Source organism: Artemia franciscana, chromosome 5 (assembly GCF_032884065.1).
Source record: "Artemia franciscana chromosome 5, ASM3288406v1, whole genome shotgun sequence".
Lineage (NCBI taxonomy): Eukaryota > Metazoa > Arthropoda > Branchiopoda > Anostraca > Artemiidae > Artemia > Artemia franciscana.
The window spans coordinates 4,410,644-4,432,879 of NC_088867.1; the positions used below are offsets into that span (position 1 = coordinate 4,410,644).

Consider the following 22,236-nt stretch of genomic DNA (forward strand, 5'->3'; position numbering starts at 1 on the left):
TATTACTTCTTGCCATTTATTCATGCCTAAAACACCTTATTTATACTTTTCAATTTCCAAAATAATTTTCTGAAAAACATTTTAGCTGATGACTTCTGACTTTTGAAACACCATCCTACTAGCCCTGGCAGAAAAAAAGAAGAAGAAACAAATAACTTAATGCGTACTAACCATGCAAAAAGGCGATTTTGCTCCTATTTTAGGAGGAAGGGGGCTCAAAAATACCCATTGACTTGCTATCTTAGAATTTGCATTTCTTGGTATTTTTGGCCTTATCGGACAAAATTTTCTGTTTTATGGCGCAAAATGGCAAAATACACCCCTTTCATGTGGCAAAATATTTTTGTTACTTAAGATGGTCACCATCTGCTGATGGCTAATCAGACAAAATTTTTCAAGGTTTATCCTGCTCTGGATGTGCTTTCTTGAAGATAAAGAGGAGAGGATTATTTTTCCAAAAATTTCAAAAAAGCACATCGAAAATTTGTTTATATACATTTTGCTACTTTTTTACGGGTCAAACAACAAACCTAAGGGGGATCCAAAACACCTACCCCCACCCCGAATAGAGACTCAGCTAAACTTGATAAACAACCTTTGTCGATAAGTTTGCATATTCCTTGTGCTATGAACTGATATGATGGAAATTTCTTTTAATTTCATGAGGGTCCTTTAACTCAAGGATGCTCACTCTTTTGCTGTTTTATAGCACTTCCTTTGCAGGTCGTTATTTGCCTCACAAAATAAAAAATTTTAAAACCCAAGTTTTTGTATGATTTTGATGAACGAGCAGATTTATTTCTTAAAATAACAGAAAGTCGTTTATTTAAAACTTTGCAACTAAAGTAATAAAAAATTACTATGAATAGAGAAATGAGACTTACGACAAGCGGCAAGTGAAAGGAACAATGGGTAAAACCATTTCCCCGATACCCGGTTAGGGTTTCCATTGATTCAAAGTTTGGACTGCACCTGGCTAATTTCGGAACCTGAGAAATTTAAAGGTATCTAAAAATGGGGATGGCGATTGCTAATTTCGATGCTCAAGAAAATCAATAAAGTAACCAGAAATTATAGTAACACATTTATACAGGGTATCAGTGTGACCATCATAAAATTATTACACTAGATAAACAGAAGTTAATAGTACATACAGACTCAAATTGAGGACAAATATCTGTTGATGAATTTCTTATCCCCGCCCCTTCTTCCACTCAAGAACAAAGAAATTTAAGTCACAAGAATTCAACGTTTATTTTTGAAAGAAAGCATCGATGACTGCTCTTCCTTGTATACACAGCACCATTTGGGGGGGGGGATTCAGGGGTGGGCAAAGATTTTCCACCCCCCATATTTTCCAGGGGGCCCAAGCTTCCACCACAAAGGGCCCTTTGCCGGCCATAATAATCCTTTATGTCCAACATAATCCATTCTGTCCAATTGATTTGAAACTACTGCACGCCTATTAACCAAAGAGCGTAATTACTTGACGACCCTTGGGGTAATTACGCTATTTGCTATTAATTATTGTAAACTTTGAAAGTAGGTAAGATACGTAATAAAATTCTCAAGTTCTGTCAAATGCCCATTTCCTAGATGATTTAGCGACACAAAGTGAGTCGGGGGGGCATGATGGAGTTTATGGCCACCCCAAGATTTGGTCCAAATGGCGCCTCTGTGTATACAGTGGGAAACTATCAAGTCAATTTTATTGTGTTTAGTAATTAAAAAAAAAAAAAAACTTTCAGAAAAGAAGGTATCCAATAAACTGTAGAGCTATATTCAAACAAGAGGCGAGCAAAAATAAAGTCTCGTAATAATTCAAGATTAGACTTTACTATGAATAAAAAAGTATAATCCTAAACGAACATACATTAAATTAAAAAATCCGACCTAAGGATGACAGATATTACTATAAATGATAAAGTGAATTTTAAAACAAATAAGATTAGAATGAATAGTCAAGTAAAGCTTAGAAAGAACAGAAATTACAACAAGCAGGAGTATGCCCCTAAACCTTCTAAAGGGTATATCCTCATTTGCGCTTTACTAAAACGAATTGTATTTCAAGCAATTTAGATTTATGTTTCAAAACGTCAACAGTAAGGCAACAAAATAAAACAATGTGACAGAGCCAATATTGAAGATGTTCATGGATGGGGCACATTAAGGCAATTTTGGATTCATGTGGAATGTCAGGAAAATGTAAATAGAGGGTAGTATAGGTTTAGGCAAGTGAGAGAGATATCGAAGTAGGTAGATTCTAATTTAGTCGATCAGCAAATTCGGAAGAGGTTGTACCAGATCAAGAAGCCTGATTCCATTGGTTTGTATTCTAGGGTAAAAGAGCAATGGGAAGAGTATGTATATTTTGGAGGTGGGCTATTTAGGGAGGATTTTAAGCGAGCACTTTCTTGTAGAGGTAATTTTATACCACTTCGGCGAAGAACAAAGTATTTGGGAGGGGTTAGAATGAAGATTGGTCCTTACGGTTGCCCGATGTGTAGAGAGTGAGAGGAGAATTTATTGCATTTTCTGGGGAAACGTATAGGGTCCTTAACAAAGGACATTTTTGGGGTAGATGAGGGTGATGAGCCTTGGGTGAAAAAATTGCTGGAAAGTGGGTGTTGGTTTAGTACTAAGAATCTGGCATGGTATATTCGTGTGGGTATAACCCATCGTGAGGGTGTTAAGTAAATGACTTTGCTTATTTGTTTGTATTAGTGTTTTTAGATGTTTTCTGTGCTTCAATTGTTTTGATCAAAATCTTAAAATGAATCCCTTAATTGTTTTTGTAAGTTGTTAATATTATTTGTATGTTGTGTTCTTTGTGGCCATGGCCCTCCGGGTTTTTTGTATCAAATAAAAAATAAAAATAAAATTAGTTTTTAAATGAAAGTAAGGAGCCAGTGGTGGATCTAGAACAAAATCTTGGGAAGGGAGCAATGTGACAAGGGCGCCAATGAGCAAAATCTTGGAGGGCCAATGTGACAAAGGTGCCAATAATTGACCAAATTGACAAATTTATTTCTAAAAAAGAGTGAAAAACAGAAAAAGAGGATGCCAGAGAAACTTTTGGGGGAAGGCCCTCTTCCCCATCCGTCTAAGGAGCAGCATCAAAACTCAAAACGAAAGGAAATTATTCTGTATTATGAAGGAATTGCCCTTCTCCTCAATGCCATGCTCTTCACACTAAAGCTCTTAGCACTAAAGAGGCTTCCTACCATAGGCTGCGTAGCAATAGCACTGCATAAGCAAAGAGTAATGTGGGCACAACGCATTATTAATTTTTTGGTTTTAGACCAGGGCCCTTCGTATAGAAGGATTTATTCTAGAAACTTCAAAAAATGCTCAAATGATTGGAAATTGAAAAGGGTAGTGTCTTTTTTAATAGTTAAACGTGACTGGAGGACAACCAGCTCTTTCCCATGCCCACCATTTTACCAAACACATCCAGTCAAAATTTTTAGACAGCCATTTTGTTCATCGTAGTTGAAAAGTCCGACAGTTATGTCTTTTAGGATGGAAAGCCCCCTCCCTCAGAGCTCTCAAGGCAAGGGTTATAACTTATGCCCTGGGGACGCAAAAATGTTTTCATAGAAAGTGTGATCGTATAAACTTCGCAAAGGGCTCATTGGATTTTAAATCAGAAGCTCTAATACTTTTTTTAAGAGTCAAGTAATTATAGGGTAACTCCCCCCCCCAAACACACGTTGCAAATGCAAACTTTGGTAAAAGTAGGTTCTTCCGTGTTAGATGCATAATTGAACTCTTAAGTTCTGTCAAATAAATTCTGAGTATAATTAGTAATTCATCAAAGTTGACAGATTAAAATAGGTCAGTTCCTGTTACATGTTCCGATGTTTCTCTCCTTGTTTAACTGAATATAATCCACCAATTAAGAATACTAGAGTCATTCCTAGTCTTAATTCTGTTTCTGTTCTCGTCGTATGTACATTTACTGTGTTATATATGTAAACAAATCATATTATACTCTACACATAAACTTTATGAAAGCTAGAGAAGCTAGACATTGTCTACCAGCCGAACCCAACATTTTAGGCCAACGCCACCATACCACCCTCTAGATTTCAATCTGCGGTTGTTAAATATCAAGTTGACATTTTCCTTTCTGGCCCATCATCTACGTCGTCGTAAGTTTCTTTACCTTCTAAATTTGGTAAAATTCATCTTTGTCAGCTATAATTGTGGCGTAGAGACTATTCGCTGAGAGCCGTTTGGGCTCGTGCACGATTGGCTATTGATTTGTGCCAAAAAACTTCATCGTTTGACTTCGGAAGTTGAGAATTTTGACTTCGGAAGTTGAGAATTTTTGCTCTTTTCATCGTTAAAGATTCCAGGTTCCAGTTCCAGGTTTCCACTCCAGATTCCAGTTTTAAAAAAAAGTGAAGAACGTCGAAGGACAATTCACGATTGTAAGTCATGCATTTTAAGTTCGCACGCGAGTAGGAAATCTGTTAGGAGTGTTTAGTAACGATTTTGCCTTGTTTTTACAGCTTTGATTTAATTAATTTCGTTTAATTATTTCATTCTTTTACTATTCATAAAATATCAAAAGGAATTAAATGCGCCATTTGAGAAAAGTTGTCACACAGCTTCTTTAAGAAACAGGCCGTCAAGCGTATTTAACAGCCAAGACGTACAATTATTATATGTTAATTCCCCAGCTACGGAACTCTTTTCCCCCCAGCAGCCACCTTTCAGATATTTCCAGAATTATCTGGAAGATACACCTGGTCCCTCGGTTGACCGCAGTCCAACCCTTTACCAGCCTCATCTCTCTCGACAGACCGCCTCACTACGTCAGTGCCTAATAAATTATCAGTCATCTGGTCCCTCGGTCAACCGTAGTTCGCCCCTTCACCAGCCTCATCTCTCTCGAAACAACGCCTCACTCCGGAAGTACCTAAAAAACTATCAGTCATCTGGACCCTCAATCAACCGTAGTCTGCCCCTTCACCAGCCTAATTTCTCAGACACAATGCCTCACTTCGTCAGTGCCTAATAAATTATCAGTCATCTGGTCCCTCGGTCAACCGTTGTTTGCCCCGTCCCCAGCTTCATCTCACCCGACAGTGCACCTCTCTATGTCATTGCTTTATAGTAAATTTCTCATGTCTTCCAACACTGCACCTCTCTATTTCGATGCCTTGTAATAAATTTCTCATCTCTCCTGACATTACGACTCTCTAGCTCAGTACCATATAATAAATTATCAATTTCTCATCATATTTTTTTTTCACTTAAATGTCTGCCAAAGATACTAATCTGACCCCTATGATCTATACTAAAAAAGTATACCTCTTTTACTGGGCACGTTTTACGTCTAGCCAGTTTTGACGGAGTCCTTTATTCTGTTCTGCCCAACGAAATTCAGCATCTACGGCTGTAAATAAAATTCCTGCTTTTCTTCACCAAGTGCGTTTTCAATAGCTTCAAAACGCTGCACTTCTTTATACGCTTGAGAAAGAGAATCATAATTGTCGTGGTGTTCTAATAAATAGCTCTTAATATTTAGCCTCGAGCCTTCAATAAAACAATCCAGGCCCATACTATCAGAAAAACATACTACTAAACCGCCATATCCTGATCGATATGATTTTGTGGCAATCTCCACCCTCTTATAAAACTGACACACTGTTTCATTGAATGATTGCCTCAATTCAGCTAAACCTCTAAATTTCTTTCCAGCTACCTTTCCTGGTAGGTATGCCTTTGTCATTTCTTTTTCAAGTTCCTCTAAATTTCTAATATTTGAGATTCTCTATCTTCAAAAAAATTTAAGTAGTGGCCCTGTTACTCTAAGCAGTACTGCATCTATTACCTGCGAGTCTGACCAGCCAAGCAGCGTTTTGACCCTTCTCAATTGGCTAAAAAAAGGTTTTATAAATTTAGCATTATCAAGAACTGGAATATTTCCCAAGGGAGCCATTATCGACCCAATTAATCTTTGATTCATATTATCCTTGTTGTTCTTACCCTCAATAGGTGTATCGGTTATATTATCCCCCGAAATATCTCCCATATTTACACTACTTCTTATGGTGGCACTTTCTTTGGCCATTAAATTACCCACAGTAGTCAAAATTGTACGACTGAAGTGGGATTATAATCCCAACTTGAAGAATCAAAATTTAAAGGGGCCTTTAAACCTTTGCTTTTTATTTCGTCCAGAAAGGATAAAGCAATATCTCTATCAAATTCAGGATCTGAAGGACCTAAAGTTGGAATTGCACTCGTTTTAAATGAAAAAATAGCTGTTTTCTTTAAATTGAAGATTATCATTTTTATTTAGGGCCTTATGTTCAAATGCAAGACATTTTAAAATATATTCTTACGATCTTCAAATTTTTTCTATTAGGTGTAGTTATACGAATTTTATGCGAACTTAACGTGGCAATATAAAGTGAAGTGAAAGTGTCAACTGGGACAATATTTTCTTGTGTCTTGTTGTTCAGTTTTAGTACCAGTATTTTATTTATGTTCTTATTAAGCGTACCTTAGTTTGAGGATTGAAAATCTTTTTTTTAGAAGAAAAAATGCTTTTGAAAACCTGGGGGAAAACCTGTAAACTTTGGTGAAAGTAGGCTCTTCCGTGTTAGATGCATAATTGAATTCTCAAGTTCTGTCAAATAAATCCTGAGTATTTGCAGTGATTCCTCCAAGTTGACAGATTAATATAGGTCAGTTCCTGTCACATATTCCGATGTTTATCTCTTTGTTTAACTGAACATAAGCCACCAAGTCAGTCCTAGTTCTAATTTTGTTTCTGTCCTCGTCGTATGTAGATTTACTGTATTGTATGTGAAAATAAACCTTGTTATACTCTACACATAAACTTTATGAAAGTTAGAGACGCTATACATCCTTTACTGGTCGAATCCAATATTTATGGCCAACGCTACCATAAAACTCTAAAGAAGAGAGCACAGAGAAAGCCACACTTTACACAGAGAAGTAGACAGTTTACAGAGTGGTGGCAGTGGTTTTTGCCGAAGAGGATGGTACGCACTCCAATCTTTGAACTACATTCAAAAGATTTTATGTGCATGTACAGTGTCAAAAAATTATATCTCGAGAATTAATTTGAGTGTTAAGCTGAAACTTTCAGAGAATACTTAAAGGGGAAAATCACCTGACCAAAAGGCAATATGTGCACGCGACTGCTAACACTACTACATTGTCTACTACTACTACCTCAACTACTGCTTTTATTGCTACTACTTGTAAGGCTAAGAGCAACGAGATGAAAATTTCAAGAACTATACGAATATACAGGTTATCAAAAGAAAATATAGGCAATACCATACCAATGGCTAATTGTATTAAGGTAAAACTTCCAGGATTTGATGATAGGGATGGTCATCTGACCAAAGACAATGCGTTAATGCTGCTGCTGCTACTAGGACTAATGACATTACTATTAATGCTACTACTAGTAATACGATCACTACTACTGTGAACTGAATCACAAAACACCATCCGTATGCAAATTGTCAAAAGGGCGTAACTTTAGTATCTTAGGAACAGTTTGGTGTGTGAAGTTGAAACTAACAACTCTTGTTGGGGGAAGGGTGTTTAACTAACCTAAGGGAAATATTTGCATCCTAATGCTACTGCTTCTATTCATTCTACTACCGCTACTATTATTGCTACTTCTACTACTACTACTTCTGCCACTAAAGCTAAATCTACTAATATTATTTCTACTGCTCCTACTACTACTGCTGCTATTAAAACTAAGCGTATTAAGGTGAAAAATTTTGAATGTATCGAAACCGTATGGAACTAAATTGAAACACACTTCGCCGACACAGGTTGTCAAGAAGACATTTCAGGAATGCCCCAGGAACGGTTGATGGCATTTGAAACTTTCAGCGTGTGTAGAAGGGGATGTTGAAGAAACTAAAGGTGCTATGGGCATACTGCTACGGCTATTGCTACTCCGCAAGCTAAGAGTATTAAGGTGAAGCTTTTAAGGAAAAAACACGTTTTTTAGATGAAAGTAAGGAGCGACATTAAAACTTAAAACGAACAGAAATTACTCCGTATTTGAAAGGGGCTTTTCCTCCTCAACGCCCCGCTCTTTACGCTAAAGTTTGACCCTTTCTCTTAACTCTTTTTCTTAAAACAGTAAAACTTTAGCGTAAATTACAATAATTAAAAAAATTGTTGGTCGTAAAGACCAAAAATTACAATAATTAAAATCAAATACCTAAGAAACAATAAAGTGAGTCATTCGCCAATATCCGCGATATACACAAAATCCACAAAATTTGAACTGCTAACGACGGATACTAACAAACAACTGAGAAATAAAAGAACAAATTCATTCACTCAAACAAACGAGGCAGCAATTGAATGATTCGAGAACTAGGTCATCTGAATTATGATTTTAACCATTGCATTTCTTGCGGATACTCTTTGCGAACTAAGGAGTTGATAATGTATTTGATTATGTGATTGAGGAAGTGGTTCAGCGTTTATTTCAGGAATTACTAAAGTTTCGGCTTCTCTTTTGAGATTAAATAAAAAAAACAGGTTTTTTAACTGAAAGTAAGGAGCGACATCAAAACATTCAAGTAAGGAGCGACATGAAAGTAAGTGCTTCCTTATCAGAGCCCTGCTCTTTGCGCTAAAGTTTGACTCTTTCTCTCAACTCTACTTTTTAAAACAGTAAAAACTTTAGCGTAAAGAGCATGACGTTGAAGAGGGAACAGCCCCTTTCATATACGGGGTAATTTCTGTTCATTTTAAGTTTTAATGTCGCTCCTTACTTTCAGTTAAAAAAAACTTATTTTTTTAATTTAATTTCTGAACGTTTTTTAGTTAATCTATGTTTTTATTTCGGGACTCCGCAGATGAATAATTAAAGCGAAATTTGCATATTTATTTGTTTGGCTAAATAGCTTTTCCATAGTTTTGATCGAATGATTTTGAGAAAAAAGGAGGGGGAGGAGACCTAGTTGCCCTCCAATTTTTGGGGTACTTAAAAAGGCGACTAGAACTTTTAGTTTTTTTCGAAAGTTTTCATTAGTAAAAGATATACGTAACTTACGAATTAGCTTACGTAACAAACTTCTATATTCGTACGTTTTTATTAGTTGAAATTACTAAAAATACTTTAGAGTAAAGAGCGAGGTATTAGGAGGAGGTGAACCCCTTATATGCTTAATATTTTCTGTTCGTTTTAAGTTTTAATGCTTTTCCTTTCTTCCAGTTGAAAAAACTTTTTCATATTTATTTTTTCATTGTTTTTTTAAATAATGCTAGAAGTTGCTGCACCCCCTTTATGGAAATCTTCTTCCTCCATGGAAAGTTTCCCCCGCATAACCCCCTCTTCTCTACCCCCTCCCAGCCAAAAAATCCCCCTGAAAACGTATGTACACTTCCCATAACCAAATAACTATATGTAAACACTGGTCAAAATTTGTAACTTGCAGCCCCTCCCACGGGGACTTTGGGGGAGTAAGTCGTCCCCAAAGACATAGTTATAAGGTTTTTCAACTAAGTTGAATAAAATGGCTATCTCAGAATTTTGATCCAACGACTTTAGGAAAAATGACCGTAGGAGGGGGCCTAGGTGCCCTCCAATTTTTTTGGTCCCTTAAAAAGGGCAGTAGAACTTTTCATTTTCATTCGAATGAGCCGTCGTGCAAAATTCTACAACCACTGGGTCGATACGATCACCCCTGGAAAAAAGAAAAAAAAACAAACCAACAAATAAACACGCATCCGTGATTTGTCTTCTGGCAAAAAATACAAAATTCCACATTTTTGTAGATAGGAGCTTGGAACTTTTACAGTAGGGTTCTCTGATACACTGAATCTGATGGTGTGATTTTCGTTAAGTGTCTACGACTTTTAGTGGGTGTTTCCCCCTATTTTCTAAAATAGGGCAAATTTTCTCAGGCTCGTAACTTTTGATGGGTACGACTAAACTTAATGAAATGTATATATTTAAAATCAGAATTAAAATGTGATTCTTTTGATGTAACTATTGGTATCAAAATTCCATTTTTAGAGTTTGGGTTACTATTGAGCCGGGTCGCTCCTTACTACAGTTCGTTACAACGAACTGTTTGAAAACCGAGCTCCGACTCGTTTATTCTTTATTCACCTGAATCTCTGAATAAGTCTGAGTACGTAGCTTATGAAATCGAGAAACTCCTGGATGAGAATTTTAGATAAACGTTTTATGAACATTTGAATACTAACTGGAGAGTTTAAAATTTGACAATATTGAGGATGGATGGAACGATTATAGGAAGATAATTTTGTGAAGTTGCTGAAAGAAAAGAAAGTTAAAAATATAGTTAAGAATATTGGTGAAAATGCTTATGTTTAATAGAAAGGAGGAGGGGCTTGTAACAGAATTATCTTAGAGACGGATCATATAAAAATAAGTAAAGAAAGTGGAGAAAACAAAAAAATATAAATTAAGGAGGTGTGAAGTGGAAGCAGTGGATATAATTTCCAATGGTTTGGAAGACGTAGCTAGACGGCATAATAGTATAATACTGTATTGGTATGTTAATTACTAGGGAGAGAGTAGTCAAGCAAGAGTTGCCCAGTTAATATGTTAAAAATAGGAACGAGTTCACCTTTAGAGATAAGGAAAGAATTAAATAACATTTTGAGAATATGTTAAATCAGCATAGAGTTATAGGAAAAGATATTAAGGAAATTTTTAAGTTTATGACACCTTGGATGGGAAAGAAGATTTATTTTATGAGAAAGTATAAGTGACAGTACTGCAAAGATTAGAAAATAATAGGGCCCCAGGTCCTAATAACGTGGTAAATGAGTTTCTCAAACAGGATGGTAATTAGGTTAGCTAGACGGCATAATAGTATAATACTGTATTGGTATGTTAATTACTAGGGAGGGAGTAGTCAAGCAAGAGTTGCCCAGTTAATATGTTAAAAATAGGAACGCGTTCACCTTTAGAGATAAGGAAAGAATTGAATAACATTTTGAGAATATGTTAAATCAGCATAGAGTTATAGGAAAAGATATTAAGGAAATTTTTAAGTTTATGACACCTTGGATGGGAAAGAAGATTTATTTTATGAGAAAGTATAAGTGACAGTACTGCAAAGATTAGAAAATAATAGGGCCCCAGGTCCTAATAATGTGGTAAATGAGTTTCTCAAACAGGATGGTAATTAGGCTTGAAATAAACTACTAAATAGTATGAATATGATTTTTGAAAAAAAAGGAAGCACTGGATAGAAAAAGTGATAAGAGTGAGTTTGGTAATTAAAGATGCATAATCCCAATTTCTGTAGGTACTAAATTATTTAGTTTGAGGAAATTTTTTGGCCTTAGAGAAACAAGGGTGCCATTTTAGTACGATATTAAGAAGGATGCCAAATAGTTTTAGGAAGCGAGCATGTGTTGACTAAATTTTCACTCTTGGGTCAGTTATTGAGAAGAGGCTGAGTCATCACACACCTTTAGTCCTATTTTTTATAAATTAGGAGCAAGCATTTGATTCAGCTGATAGAACAGCTTTACTGAAGGTCTTGTCCTAATAGGGTATACCTGACAATATACAAAAGTGATAATTGCTATAATACGAGAATAAAACTGCTGTAGTTAAAATAGAAAATGATGTTAGTAGCTGGTTTCACATTTTTAGTATGGGGGGGGGGGAAGTACTACCAATACAGCCCTATCTCAGTTTACTATTGGAGGTGCTAGCCCCTTGTATCCACCTATACTCCTGTTACTTCGCCTTCGTGATAAGTATGTTTCCTGGAAACATTGCTTGCCAAGTTTATAGAACATTCTTGGACACAAGCCAAAGAATATTGTCACTGTATCATGAGAGTCCCATGTTGTAAATCCCATATCTGGATATTATTATCTGAGTTTTGTTTAACAAGTATTTTGTTCGATAGCTGAAGTGACAGGATGTCTATTAAACGAAGTTCTGATATGGATTCTAATATACAATTCCCACTACTACTGCTAACAACTAACCGCAGCACCAAGCCACCTGAGGCAAACACAGCTACGCACTCCTTTCTTCCCTATTCAAAACCTACTCCCTATTCAAAGTTGTTTAAATCCTCCCAGAAAGTTCTCATTTCATTTAAATCTTTCTGCATGGCATCCTCCCACCCCATCCGTGGACGACCTGCTTTCCGTTTAACCCTAGATGGCTGCCCGAAAAGAACAATCTTTGGCGATCTGTCGTCCTTCATGCGCAGAACGTGCCCTAGCCATCTCAACCTATCTCTTATTATAGCACTAAAAAGCAGGACTGAACCAAGCTTTTCGTACAGCCTACTCTTTGAAATACGGTCAGTCATCTGGGTATCCAGAACAGTCCGTAGGCAATTGCTTTGGAAAACATCTAGCAAATCTTCATACTCTTTTTGGGGAGCCCAAGCTTCACATTTAACATCTTCACTGCTCCCACCATCTTTACTAATAATACTACCAAGGTAAGTGAAGCTTCCCCCTGATCAATCTGTTCGTTACCCAACGTCTTCTTTTCATCTTCACTTATTCCTCGCCTTAGTGACTTAGTCTTCTTAATGTTCATTTTCAAACCTATTTAGCACCCTGAACTTGCAAAACCTTTAAAAGTTCATTCATTTTGCTCACACTTTCAACTAGAATGCTTAAATAATCAGTATAATCAAAGTCCAGGAGAGTTTTTCCTCCTCACTTTATTCCGTGGTCTCCCACTGCCTTTCCTGTGCTTCTTAAGACAAAATCCATCAAAATGATATAAATAAAGGGGATAGAACAAAAATATACTTAACTCCTGATTTAATACGAAACAACCTACTAAACTCATTTTCTACCTTAACTGCTAATCGGATGACCACCTACCTTAACCGCTAATATAAATTTGTAAAAGATTATTTTTGTACTCTAATGGTATTAAGCACATTGGTTCTTTTGATGGTTAATAAAACTTGTTTCGATGCCCCAATTGTAACAGTACCAAAAATTGTAATGACTACAGCCGGCCAGGTATCCTTTCTGTAATGTAATGGTCCCAAACATACTGGTTTTCCATTAACAGGTTTCCGCATGAGTTTGTACCCTCAAGTTACCCCCTAGGGCCCCATGACAACCACAAGGGCCCTCTCCCATTTTTTAACTTAGAAATTTTTAACTTGAAAATTTTAAATTTCTTTCCATAAAAAAATGAAGTCTCTAAAAACACATACAGGCACAGAGAGAGAAAAATAATAAGAGAAAGAAGGAGAGAGAGAGAGACAGAGACAGAGAAAGAAAGAGAAAAAGAGAGAAGGAGAGAGACGTACAGTCATATGCACACAGTGACAGACAAACAACCTGTCATACCCAGAGGCAAAGGGAGAAAGAGAGACAAAAACACACCCAAACCCACCGGGTCAGACACACAAACACACAAATACAGACACAAAGACAGGCAAAAGAGGGTCACACACACAGGCAATGAGAGAGAGAGACAAAAGCAAACATGAACAGCGTCAGACACACAAACACACAAAGACAGACACAGAGACAGGCAAACAGACAATCAGACACACGGGCACAAAGAGAGAAAGACAAAAATACGCACAAACCCAGAGAATCAGACAGACAAAGACAGAAACAGAGACAGGCAAACAGACGGTCAGACAAACAGAAAGAGACAGAGAGAGAGAGAAAATCACAGGCAAACACACAGAGTCAGACTCAAAAACACACGAAGACAGACAAAGAGTCCTACAAATAAACGCTCAGACAAATAGGCACATAAAGGGCGAGTAACAAAAACAAACACTAATATACAGAGACAGACATACAAACACAGAAACAGGGACAGGTAACAGAGGGTCAGTCAAACTATCATAGAGAGAGAGAGAGAGACATACACACAAACACACAGAGTCAGACATACAAACACACAAATACAGAACAGAGACAGGCAAACAGACAGTAAGACAAACAGGCACAGAGAGAGAGAGAGAAAAAGACTCACACAGACATACAGAGTCACACAAACATACAGACAAACAAATACAAATACAGAGAGAGGGAAACAGATGGTCAAACAAACAGGCATAGATAGAGAAAGGCAAAAAATACACAATCACACAGAGTCAGACATACAAACAAACAAAGACTTACACATAGAGACAGGTGAACAGACGTTCAGAAAGACAGCCACAGAGAAAGAGGGAGAGAGAGATACAAATACAAACATACAGAGTCACACACGCATACAAAGACAGATACAGAGACAGGGAAACAGATGGTCAGAAAACAGGCCCACAGAGAGAAAGACAAAAAACACACAAACACATAGAGTCAGACACAAAAACACTCAAAGACTGACACAGAGACAGACGAACAGAGGGTCAGATAGACAGGCACAGAGAGAGAGGACATGAGGGGAAGAGAAAGAGAGACAAAAACACACAAACACACAGAGTCAGATACACAAACATACAAAGACAGACACAGAGACAGGCAAACAGAAGGTCAGACACATAGGCACAGAGAGAGAGAGAAAGAAAGAGAGAGAGAGAGAAACACACACAAACATACAGAATTAGACATACATAGACGCACACAGACACGGGCAAAAAGATGATCAAACACAAAAACACAACAAGAAATAGACAAAAACTCAAGCAAACACACAGAGTCAGACACACAACCACACAATGACAAACACAGAAATAGAAAAATAGACGGTAAGACAAAGAGGCACAGAGAAAGAGAGAGAGAGAGAGAGAGAGAGATAGAGAGAGCCACAAAAAACACTCATAAACATACAGAGTGAGACCCAAAAACAAATAAAGGCAGACACAGAGACAGGCGGAAAACGGTCACACTAACAGGACAAAAAGAAACACAAAAACACAGATTCAAACATACAAAAAAATAAAGACAGACACAAAGACAGGCAAACAAAGGGTCAGACACAAAGACACAGAGAGAGAGACAAAAACACGCACAAAAACACAGAGTCAGACATACCAACACACAAAACAGACACAGAGACAGGCAAACACACGGTCAGACACAAAGGCACAGAAATAGGGACAAAAAATACGCAGAGAGTCCAATACATAAAACACAAACAGAAACACAAATACAGACAAACAAACTGTTAGATACACTGGCAAAGAGAGAGAGAGAGAGTCCGACACACAAAAACACAAAGGCAGGCACACATACAGTTAGACACAGTGGCAAAGAAAGACAGAGAGAGAGAGAGAAAATCACTCGCAAAAAGACAGTCACACAAACAAACAAAGACAGACACAAAGACAGGCAAACAGACGGTCATAGACATATGCACAGAGAGATAGATAGACAAGAACACCCAAAAACACACACTCGCACAAACACACGAAGGCAGACACAAAGAGAGGCGAACAGACGGTTAGACAAACAGGCACATAGAGCGAGACAAAAACACACACAATCATACAGATTTAGAAACACAAACACAAAAACACAGACACAGGAACATATTAATAGAGTATAGGATAACAACAACTGGCACAGAGATAGAGAGAGAGAGAGAGAGAGAGAGAGAGAGAGAGAGAGAGACAAAAACAAACACAAACGCACAAAAACAAAACAAAGACAGGCAAACAGACGGTCAGACAAACAAGCACAAAAAGAGGAACAGAGAGAGAGAGAGAGAGAGAGGGACGAACACCGAGTCAGACACACATACAAACATACAAACACAGATACAGAGACTGGGAAACAGATGGTCAGACACACAGGCACAGAGAGAAAAAGACAAAAACACATAAACACAAAGAGTTAGACACACAAATACAGACGCAGAGACAGGTGAACAGAAGGTCAGACACAGAGGCACAGAGAGAGAGAGAGAGAGAGAGACAAAAACACATATAAACATAAAAAGTAGGACACTCAAACACAGAAACAGACACAGGCAAAAAGACGATCAGACACAAAGGCACAAAGAGAAAGAGACAAAAACTTAAGCAAATACTCAGTGTCAGACACATCAACAGAGAGAGAAAAACACAGAGATAGGCAAATAGACGGTCAGGAACACAGGCACAGAGAGCGATAGACAAAAACACTTATAAACATACAGAATCAGACACACAAACACAAAAAGGCAGACATAGAGACAGGCAAAAAATGGTCAGAGACACAGGCACAAAGAGGGTTTGAGAAAAAAAGACAAACAAAAATACAGAGTAAGACACAATTACTATCAGACTCAGATACAAATTCTAAAATGAGTAGAAACTGAAAAGGAATTCATAAAGTCAATCTTAAAATGCTAAATCACAAATTACTGATAACAAGAGTAAGTTAACTGCCCTCGCTCTTGTCCCTAAGCCTTTTAAAGGCCGTTGTATCATTTGCTCTTCACTGTAGATGAAATACATCTCAAAAACTAATCATTTCGTAATAATGACAATCAAAAATTAAAAAAAAAATCGATAAAAATTTGAATCATTGGAATTTCCAGGAGTTTAAGTCACTACACATTGAACATTTAGTTTATTTTCATTGGCTTTTTCCAGTTATTTTAATGGTACTTGTATGATATAGCCGGCCATCAAAGGGGTAAAATTAACCTTGACTGGGCTGCCCACTTAATTGGACAATCTGTCTTGGCTTTTTTCTGCAATTGGCCATGACTTTGACTTTTTCCACAACTATTCCCTTTTTTTAAATTCAAAAAAAAAATTGAATTTAAAAAAAAAGGGAATAGTTGTGGGAAAAGTCAAAGTCATGGCCAATTGTAGAAAAAAGCCAAGACAGATTGTCCAATGAAGTGGGCAGCCCAGTCAAGGTTAATTTTACCCCTTTTTGGCCGTTGTTACTGTCTCCCATTTATGCTCCGTGCAAACGTGTCCCTTCACAATACCGAACTAGAGTCGTACCTGTTGGAGGTTCTCGCTGGGGAACACACGCAGGTTGACTACGGGTTGACTTACATGAAAATTTTCCTCTCATGCATATCACTCCACAATGCTGAACTAGAGTCCACCCTCTCATGCTAATGCACGGTGGGTTGGGTTCAACCTGTTGGAGGTTCTAACAGGTTCATTCACGGTGGGGAAGGAGGAAGCAGATATAGTGACAAAATTGGCAATCTATTTACAACTGATTACCGCCAAAGAAATGAATATAAATGGATTTAAAAATTTGAATTTAAAAAAAGGGAATAGTTGTGGGAAAAGTCAAAGTCATGGCCAATTGTAGAAAAAAGCCAAGACAGATTGTCCAATTAAGTGGGCAGCCCAGTCAAGGTTAATTTTACCCCTTTGATGGCCGTTGTTACTGTCTCTCATTTATGCTCCCTCATATTCTTCAAAAATATTTTTCTGACGCTCACTCCTAATGAAATATAATTAAGTATGATAAAAACATAAGAATTTACAAACAAATTTGGGCTATATATTTGCACATTAGGGGGGGGGGAAGCATAGCAGATCTGAATGCCTAATATGTTAGGTACAATTATTCTTGAAATTATGAAGTAAGAATTGATTTCTAACTTCATACTGTCCAAACACTTTACCCCCACTCCCACCCCCACCCCCTAATGTACACATATATATCTCGAATTATATAAGTTTCATCTTTTCTGTCTCTTCTGTTGATCTTGTCTCACGTTAAGCTAAAATAAGCTGACGGTAAAAACGGTTCTATAATGCGTCAATGAATGAATAACTTGAGCGGTAGGGGCTATATCATAGAACTACCATTTTAATTATTATCTCTATTAATTTTTAATTTTTGACAAACAGTTTCAAATTAAATAAGGTGGTAAGGTGCTCAGACCGTTATCCTTAGTCAAGAATGTATCCAGGATTGTTTTTTTCAGGGGGGGAACAAAAAGTTTAAAAAGCGCATCAAAATTTGTTTGTTTCTTTTTGATGCGTTTATACGAGTGGGACAGACATTTTTTCCGACAGCATACTCTTACCGCACTGTGTTACTCTACCAATAAGCTGAAATATTATATCATGGTTTAGTTTGGTTGAAGAACCATGACGTTTTGACTCACTCGGATACTGTGACCCCTAAATTTACTTTTCTTTTACATACCGAGTAACTTTTCCGATTTCAACCAGATTAAAGATTAGCATATTCAATCACTAATTCATCTATTATGAGTTTTTATTGATTCAATTCAAGATGGACTCAATTATTAACAGTTTGTAGCTTCAAGTCCTTTATTGTAGCACTTGAGAATATTTTATTTCCTTCGTTTCGATTCCTTATCTCGGGATAAAACTAAAATTTCGAGCATGGTTGGCATGTATTTTCTGCCATATTATTTCTTCACTACTCAGCTATTTTACTGAAACTAATAGGATGGTATCAGCCATCACATTAGTCCTGTTTTTATCGCTTCATCCTGTGGTCGTCCAGTAACTTCCATTTTCTTGATTTGATTCATATCTCAGGTGAATACTCTCGCAAAATGACATTTGATGTGAAACGAATTGACGGAGTCTAAAATAAGGCTCGTTTCTTTTTGACGAGAAGTCCTTTAGGAGTTGGCCAATCTTTGGAACGTCAATTTTGCTGACATATAAATCCTGTTAAGAAAAACTGTTAGAAAATTTTTTTAAGTTAGAAGAAAGGATAAATTGTAAGAATATATTCAACCCTCAAGAAATAGAAATTTGTAGATATATAATCATAAAATGACCAAACTGTGGTGGAAGAATTATTTGAAAAATAAGCTAAGAATACATACTACTACTACTCCTACCACTAACGACAAAATGCAGCCAAAATCCACCCGAGGCCAACACAGATACGTACGCTCCTCCTCCATCCCAATATGTTTGAAACCTCCAGCCTTTCACCCTCCCAAGAAGCTCGAATTTCCTGTAAATTCTTCCTTACGACCTCCTTCTACCCAATTTGGAGAAAAACTGCTTTTTATTTGGCTGATTTTTGACAGTCCGTCAATCTTCATCCACAGAACTTGTCCTTAGAAAGTGGGATAGAACCATATCTTTTGTACAGTTTATTGGTTGAAATAGGGTCAGTCTGACGGGTATCCATAACAATCCATACCTACCGACACTAGAGTAATGCCTCGATAACTACCACACTCTCTGTTATCACTTTTCTTATACAGTGGTTTAGTAAAGGTTTTCCTCAAATTGTTAGGTACTTCCCTTTTTCAAAAATCATATTCATAATCTTCAGTAGCTTATTTCCAATGTCGGAGCCAACGCATTTAAGAAACTCATTTACCACACTATCAGCAGCTGAAGCCTTACTATTTTTTGATTCTTTCAGTACTGTTGCTAATTCTTCCTCAGAAAGCAAATCTTCCTTCCCATCCAAGGTATCACAAACTTTTTCGTTTTCCTCTATATCTTTGCCGCTCGATTTAGTGCATTCTCAAAATATTCTAACATCTCTCTCTAACTCTTTTCATATCACTAATAGTAGCCCCGCTCCTTTCTTTAACTGGGACAGTTCCGGATTGACTACTCCCTCTCAATTTATTAACATGTCAGGCCAATATTTTACTATAGTACCGTCTAGCTGCATCCTCCAGATTCTCGGCAATTTTATCCATGGCCTCCAATTCACTCCTCTTTGTTTTATATTTTAACACTTTTTCCACTTTCTTTATATTCCTTTGTTTTCCAATGATCTATCACTCGGATAATTCTTGTACAAGCCCGTCCTCCTTTCTATTAAACATAAAGCTTTTTCACCAATATTTATAGCTGCTGTTATTATTTTCTTCCCTAAAACACCATTAGCAGCTTCACAAATTGGCTTTCTAAAATTATTCCAACCTTCTTCCACATTGTCAAATTTTAAACTCCCAAGTTTAGTATTTAACTGTTCCTGGAAAGTTTCTCTCTAATTCTCATCCTGGAGTCTACGTTGTACGTTGTTAATGCAAAGTTGCTAATGTTCCCAAGAATGAAAGGAGATTATACATTACTTTTTACACCATTTGCCCCTCAACGAACCTCTTCTAAATTTCAAAAATTCGGGCATAAAAATATACTTTTTTACTTCATATATACACCCATGATAACTGATACGCAATTGTACAAAACCGTATATAGCTTTATCAAGTTTCAGAGGAATTAATTTAGTTAAAGTTATCTGGAAATAAATGTTGTGTAACAAGCATGGATTTGAGGAGGGGGCAGCCCCTGTATAGACGAAATAACTTATGGTGGTTTCGCTCATTATTGCTCCTTACTTTCAGTTGAAAAAGAAACTTTTTTAAAAATTTAATCTTCTTCCTAAGCCAAAGCCGTAATAAGTAGGTCCTAGATATGGGACCTACTTATTACTTATAGGACCTACATACTACATATGCATGTATACATATATATGTATATGTACATATATACATGTATATATATATATATATATATATATATATATATATATATATATATATATATATAAATATATATATATATATATATATATATATATATATATATATATATATATATATATATATATATATATATATATATATATATATATATATATGTATATATATATATATATATATATATATATATATATATATATATATATATATATATATATATATATATATATATATATATATATATATATATATATATATATATATATATATATATATATGTACATCTGCCTTGAACAATACGGTTATCAGGTGCAAAGTTTGGAAACACAATTGGATGCGTATTTAATGCGCACATAAATACTTTCAGCATAAAACTTTCAAATTTTGCGCGAAGATTAAAGGGATAAGAAGAGGGTAGTCCCATTCATTTACGGGGTTGTTTCTGTTTGTTTGTTTTTTTTTAATTTAATATCGCTATGCACTTTCCACTGATTTCATTATTTAGTAGATGTTACAGAGCCCAACCTAACGGTGACTTACTGGACTATCTTTCGAATTATGGCGAATGGGAGTCGTAGCTGAATAATGAGTTTTATAGCTATTTAGTAATTGTAGTCTGCTGATAATTTAGTCGTCGCAGCTGAGTAAGGTTCTCCTTCGAGTTTGATAGATGTCATATCAAGATCACATTGCACGACGTATCAACTTATTTTATTGCAGACCTTGAATAAGTTTATGGAAAAGCGTTCCTCCCACAATATCATAGTTTCTAAAAACACAACTAAAAAACACTATGTGCAACCCGGTAGCCAAAAGAATGTACGTACAATTTCACTGGAACGGCTACGAATATTAAGTTGAAAGTTTCAGGGCAGGTTGAGGGGGAAATTAAACTAGCCAAAAGGCATTATGTGCATGTGCAACTACTACCACAGCTGCTACTTCTGCTATTAGTACTGCTACGACTACCATAACTACTGAGGCTGATCCAATTAGCAGTATCGCAGGAATGGCTTAGAATAATAAGCTGAAACTTTCACTGCACGTTGAGGGGGACACTGATTTAAGCCAAAGGGACTATATACATATTGCTACTGCTACAACTGGCACTAGTACTACTACTATAGCTGTTATTGCAACAACTACTACGAATAATCCTACTACTGCTGAAGCTAAAGGTATTAAAGGGAATCTTTCATAGGATTTTGAACTAATTTGAAACAGACTATGTACATGTAGGTTGTCAGAAGGAAGCATCAGCAATATCTATGCATATGCTTTGAGTATTAAGGTGAAACTTTCAGGGAATATTGAGGGGTATATTGAACTAAGTCAAAATGCACTATGTACATATGGGTTAACAAAAAAGTATATCAGCGACCCAGCCAGAGTCGATCCAGCTCTAAATGGATACCTGGAGAAATCTGGGGAAGGTAAACAGGAAGGGTATGCGAAAGCACAGGATGGCTGGCCCCCAGCTCCTCATTGCACTTTCTGGCTGAAGGGCCAAGAAACGGAGATCAGTACCGCCGGTACGGACTGTAAAGTCTAATGCCGTATCCTTTACCCTTTTTTATATCAGCGCCATCTCAGTGAGGCCTTAGGGTATTAAATTAAGACTTTTAAGATTACTCAAATTACTACCACGTTTCTTAATATTTTTGCTACAACTGCTGCTACTTCCAATGCTACTATTGAACTAAATCAAAACGGTTTAAGTGGATACAGGCTGTCAAAATGGCATAACTGGCTTATCCTAGGACTGGAATAGGGTACAAAGTAGAAACTTTCAGGGAGAGTTTATGTTGGTAATAAAACTAAATCAACGGGCACCATGTGCAAGCTGGTTTTCAGAAAGGTGTATCAGCAATACC

At 36.6% G+C, this 22,236-nt stretch overlaps 1 protein-coding gene across 5 annotated transcripts in view; it reads right to left on the bottom strand.

The window, feature by feature from the left end:
* The window catches only part of LOC136026899 (protein amalgam-like), a 214,682-nt gene extending 206,326 nt beyond the window's left edge, over positions 1 to 8,356 (bottom strand). For 3 of the 5 annotated variants that reach the window (XM_065703722.1, XM_065703718.1, XM_065703721.1), the window contains exon 1: positions 8,237 to 8,356. The gene's annotated coding sequence lies outside the window, so the exon portion shown is untranslated. Of the gene's footprint in view, positions 1 to 884; positions 990 to 8,236 lie in introns of all 5 variants that reach the window. The other 2 variants (XM_065703720.1, XM_065703719.1) reach the window with 2 other exon arrangements.
* Positions 8,357 to 22,236: the final 13,880 nt, after the last annotated feature.